The sequence below is a fragment of the Saccoglossus kowalevskii genome, chromosome 11, assembly GCF_978046115.1.
Source record: "Saccoglossus kowalevskii chromosome 11, keSacKowa6.1, whole genome shotgun sequence".
NCBI lineage: Eukaryota > Metazoa > Hemichordata > Enteropneusta > Harrimaniidae > Saccoglossus > Saccoglossus kowalevskii.
Window position 1 is genome coordinate 3,282,728 of NC_140651.1, and position 5,593 is coordinate 3,288,320.

At 31.7% G+C, this 5,593-nt stretch overlaps 1 long non-coding RNA gene across 1 annotated transcript; it reads right to left on the bottom strand.

Moving 5' to 3' along the window:
• Positions 1–5,068: 5,068 nt before the first annotated feature.
• On the bottom strand, positions 5,069–5,358 carry LOC144348407 (uncharacterized). The gene is made up of 2 exons (XR_013419837.1): positions 5,286–5,358; positions 5,069–5,100 (listed from the first exon to the last, which is right to left on the bottom strand). It is a non-coding gene; the product is annotated as an uncharacterized LOC144348407 (long non-coding RNA).
• Between the last annotated feature and the right edge of the window lie 235 nt (positions 5,359–5,593).

The following is a 5,593-nucleotide window of genomic DNA, read 5'->3' on the forward strand; positions in this document are numbered from 1 at the left end:
ATTGTAACAATTTTTGTTTGAATCCCTTGATTTATTTCTATTTGTAAACACCATACAATGTCTTGTCACGGTCTCAGAGTCAAAGCACTCAGTATCAGTAGATGATGGTTGCATGCAATCAGTCGTATTCAAATATATTTTGAAAACATGTAATACCTCTTCAGCATATAGAAAATAATTCATACATTTGGTATTTCATGACGATATGAATAAAATCATGGCTGCTATAAATGAAAATTATGCAAATTTATTCCAATGAGTAGGACAGGATCCTTCAAGAACATATTACGAGGTCTGCATGAAATATTGCTTGTACAAGGTTGCCAACTTTATAATTTGGGTTATTATAAAGTGTGTAGAGTGGTTTTAATGCTTGTTAAAATAGTAACTGGCACACCTATCTTATATTCGTGCATGTCACTGCCAGTTGAAAACTGGACCCAATTCGTAGCTCAAATAAATGTCATAAATTTTGCTAAAATGCATGACTGAATTAAAATTTAAATTGTGGGTCAAAAAATTTGTCTCAACTTAAAATGTAAGGAGGGGGGATATATGTCAGTAATGTACATGTACCCAGTATGTTTCTCTATCATATTCTGATGGCAATAGAATTAACTTTTCTTCTTTACAAAAAAAATTCAAAATTGTCAATTACCTGTTTTCGAGAGGAAAATATTTTATTTTTGCACATTCACACCTTTAGCAAAACTAGACAAAAGCAAATTAAATTCCAAGTATTGTTCTTCGTGTTCTGATAAGTTTCAGTTGTTCCATAATACAGTGTGAAACCATTAACTCGATAGAAAGACAAGTAACTGACAAGACAAGATTTACATTGATGTTATGTTGCTTGTAATCCCTTGTGGTAATTCACTACTAATTCTATGCAGTCAATGATGAAACCTGCATTCCCGATAGCATACATTTGTTGATATAGCGCCACCTAGAGCCAGTTATTGCATGCTTTTATTGCTATACTTTTCTACAAGTTTCACAGTGGGAGAATCTTGTAATTAACATAACTTTTTTTTCCAATTAAGCTTTCAACATCTCAATTATATTTTTATCTTATCATAGTTTAGTTTATTTAGCTGCTGTATTTTTTATGATCTGTTTTTACTATACTGCGCCCTCTGATGGCATATTAGTATAATAAAGTTATTAACCTCTTGGTCAAGCCTCCTTGCCCCTGCCTCCAATCTAATTCTGTGAACTGTGTCTGAAAGAATCAAAATCATATTTTCTTCGCTGTAAACAAGGGGAAAAAAACATTGTTCCACTAATACTTGTATAGAAAGAATTCTTTTTGTATCTCCACACCCTAATCCTAACTCTGATTCTCACCAAGCCCTCCAATTTAATTGTATTCACCCCTCTAGATAACTACAGTCCCTTAACAAGGAACTGTGAGATACATTTAACTATAGGTGTCCTTAGGATGTGCATATACAACAAGTCATTGAAAATTACACAGTCCCCATTAAATTAAGTTCTCTTTGTGCTTGTCATATTAAAGCGGAGGAGTTGTCGTGAGCCTGTCCTTGAAACTTGAGTTCCAAGTGGCGTATACAACAGATTGTTTATTTACATCAAAAAACGTGTTCCGTGTAGTAGTAATATGGCCAAAAATGAAAACAGATCTTTGATCTGATTATGAAAAACACTGTTATGTATGATGTATGTGCCAAATACGAATGAAAATGGTACATAAATTGTGGAAATATAGTAGTAAGGCCAAAAAGTCAGATGGTTGTCAATCGGCCATCCTTGACCAGATTTTGAAACAAATTGTCATGGACATGCATCCTAACATGTATAAAGTACATGTATGTGCCAAATTTGAATGAAAACTGATGAAGCACGTCCAAGATACCGCATAAAAAAAACAAAATGCCTGCCAGTCGACCATCTTTGATCCAATTGCAAAATAAATCGTCATGGACATGTATCCTAACATGTATGATCTATATACCAAGTTTGAATGACAACTGATAAAGCATGTTCAAAATACAACATTTTCAAAAAACAAGATGGCTGCCAGTCGGCCATTTTGGATCGAATTGCTAAACCACTGCATGTGCATATGTCCCACATAAAGTACTAGACACATGCAAAGTATGAACAGAATCGGTCCAAGGGATTCTGAGATACGACTCCGGACGGACGGGGATCGAATTATAAGTCCACATTTTCGGACTTCGTTTAAACGGGGACTAATTACATAATAATAATATGAGATTATTATGAGAATACCTCAAAGTATGCACGAAGAGAGTACAGCTGTAGTAGTTACCAACGCACAGCGGAGGTCGATGCACAGCGTACTGTCAGAGTGCATACTTTGAGGTATTCTCGTAATAATCTTATTATTATACATCTTTTCCAGAATACATCATGCAGTGTGAATGCCAAAATCCAAAAAGTTTAGAACAGAATCAACAAACTTCTTTGTGTGGAGTCCGGTCAAACTCCAATGTCAGCCATGTTTGTTTTTATTATTAGGACACTTACACACGTAATCATTCCATATTTGGAATTTGCATTTCCTTATCGGTATATGGTATGATGAACATAGTACAATACCGCAAAATTACGGCACGCGTTGCAGATGTATGAGTTTATTCAACCTTAAAGTTTATTGTAATTCATTATTATTACAGCTTAATAGTACTTGTTGATATTATTGTGATGTCTGTTCAAATTACATTATTTCAATATTATCATTTTTAACAAATAATTATACATTTCAATGTGAATGATTTTGTATATTATATATTTTTTTTTTCTTTTTCACTTAGAGATTTTCTCAGTATAAAATATCGGAGTGAATTCACCATAAAATATGAGGAAGACGATGAAACTTCTTGTTAATTTCCATTATTATTGGACTTTAAAAAAAAGAGATCTTGTAACTGAGAATACATGTATATAAATAGATGGATAATAAATAAATACACATTTAATAACACTTAGTTTGTTTATTTTCATGCATATAAAAAAATGATGTTGTCCTGTTGTTCCAGATGCAGATTATCTGGTACGTACTTTTTGTAAATAAAATGTGATGCATAATTTTAATATTTTCTGAAATTCTTTATTACTATATACCAATAATACAAAACCATATTAGGGGGAATTGGAATATATGCAAATTTTATGAAATTTTGAGTTGTTTCCATGGCAACAGCTGATAATTAGCCCCTAAAATATCATTGGTCGCTAAATTCATACATGACTATAGTCTTGTTTAAAGTTCTGTCTATGTCTTTATTCTAAATTCTGGGTCCATATATATAAATTTATTGAAAATTGCATTTTTGACTTGCCATGGTAACAGCAAAGTTTCTTTTAACATTCAAAGTGGTAACTAGGTATTAATATAATATAAATACCATCATATATAATTGTTAATGTTTCTTGCAAATGAAAAAATGTTCATTCAGCTTGATAAATATTTTATTTGTTATTAATATAAATATATTTTCATGGCAAAATATTAATCTACTCCAAACATAATTTTGTCAACATCTTCACTGTGGCTGTAACCACTGAAAATTTGGTCTAAAATCGGCTGAGATACAAAAGGTTTTGTCAATTTTTTGTTACCTAGTTAGTGCTAATTGGTGCCACTGTCTCTCCTATTCATCAATAGATACCGGTAAGAATAGAAATACCGGTAGTTGTCTTAATGGTCATGATTGAAGATTTCAAAAGTCTGTATCTTGGGAACGCCAACTCTGATTTACATCAAGTAAAGTACTTTTTACTGCTCAGAGATCTACCTAAATATAGTAGTATAGTATGTAGAGGGTACATATTTAATTTTCACCTGAAATCCCTATTGGCTAGCATGAAAACAGTAATATATATCTTTAAATTACATTCATCATTTCTTTTCTATATTAGCATAAATCAGTTACATAGTATAGTATAGTATATTTTATTTGACTCAAATTAATGAATTGGAAATACATTATTCATGGTCAATAATCATACACAAAAAACATAATAAAACGAAATACAGATATAAAAAATAAAATGTTAAAACGGATAACACTAACTATAAGGTATTACATTGTAAAATTATGTTGATAAACTTTCCTAGACTATTGGCAATGAAACTGTCTTTTGTTCCCATAATATGCACAAATATATCTTCTTTTGGTAATTTTAAAATATTATCATAGAGTATTCCAAAAGTAGCTACGTGCCTTTACAATTTCATCCAGTTTACAGTCAAAAAGAGCATGCATTTCATCACCAACACACTGATCAGAACACAGTGTGCAAAATCTTTGCTCTGAGGGTAATTTTTGGTAATTTATGTGCTGAAATTCTAAATTTGGTTACACTTACTCTGATTTAAATTATTAATTTTATTCAGATATGGTTCAAATTCATAATCTGATTTGTATTTTTTGTAAATACATAGTTTTATTTTCCGTTTTGGATAGAGTTGGTAACCAAATTTGTTCATAGTAAATTCTTTTAAGATTGTTTCTAAAAATGGTACATATTTCCTAATTAAAGCTGATGGGGTATTTCCCACATTCTCATTTATGTTCCATAGTGTATCAACACAATTGTAATAATTGTATTACATGTACTAGTCTGAGTGTTAGATATGAATGAACTTTATTGTTCCTGTGTAAAAGAGTAGGTTACATAGGGTGTTTGCAACAATAAAGAATTTTTGTTAACAAGACAATATTTTGAAAATAACTTGAATGAATGTACTTAAAATTCACAAATAAATAAATTTATCTGGATGTGAAAGTAAATATGTGAAACAAGAAATGTTATTGTCAGCAGGGACTTTAATTTTATGTAACAGTTGAGATCTCTGCTGTTCATATTTTTGACAATCTAAAAGGAAATGGATCTCATCTTCAATGCAGTTATTACAAAATTGACAAAGTCTGTTATTTATTGGTACTTTAGGGATAAATAAAACTCATTTCTTATATGATTAGATGATCTACAAAGATACAGAAAATGGTGAATGTCTTCTGTGCCCAGTATGCAGACTCCACAAATTCCATTACCCCTGTAATTTTCCATCCCATTTTGTTATCTTCAAGACCTGAAGAGTTTGACCTAGTTTTAAAGACAAGGAACATGTAAATTGGGGAGTGCTGGAGGGTGAGGATAAGGTTAGCGTTAGAGTTTGCGGAGGGCTACTAAAAGAACTCTTTTCATTTGTAATATCCAGCCAATATGCGATATCATTCCACCCACTCCCAATCAAAAGCGGGTGTCATCATTAAGTAAGACGAGAATACCTAGCTTCAATATTCCGACTCAACTACCGATTGTTACACGTGCGTTTTTCCCGGCATCTGTTGTGTTTGTTTGTTCGTTACGTATTTTCTCACAGTGACCTGTAGATGGCTTTAATGTTTTAAATAATTCTAGGGAGTTTGTTTACTGTTTGTCACGCTTAAAATGTTTTTAATTACGTTAGATTATATTAATATGATATGAATTTGAACACTTTCTACAATAGTGATATGAATATGAAACTTTTCGCGTCAACGATAATACTGTTTTGCGGCAAGTCGCAAACACAACCTGCGCAGAAGAGCAATTT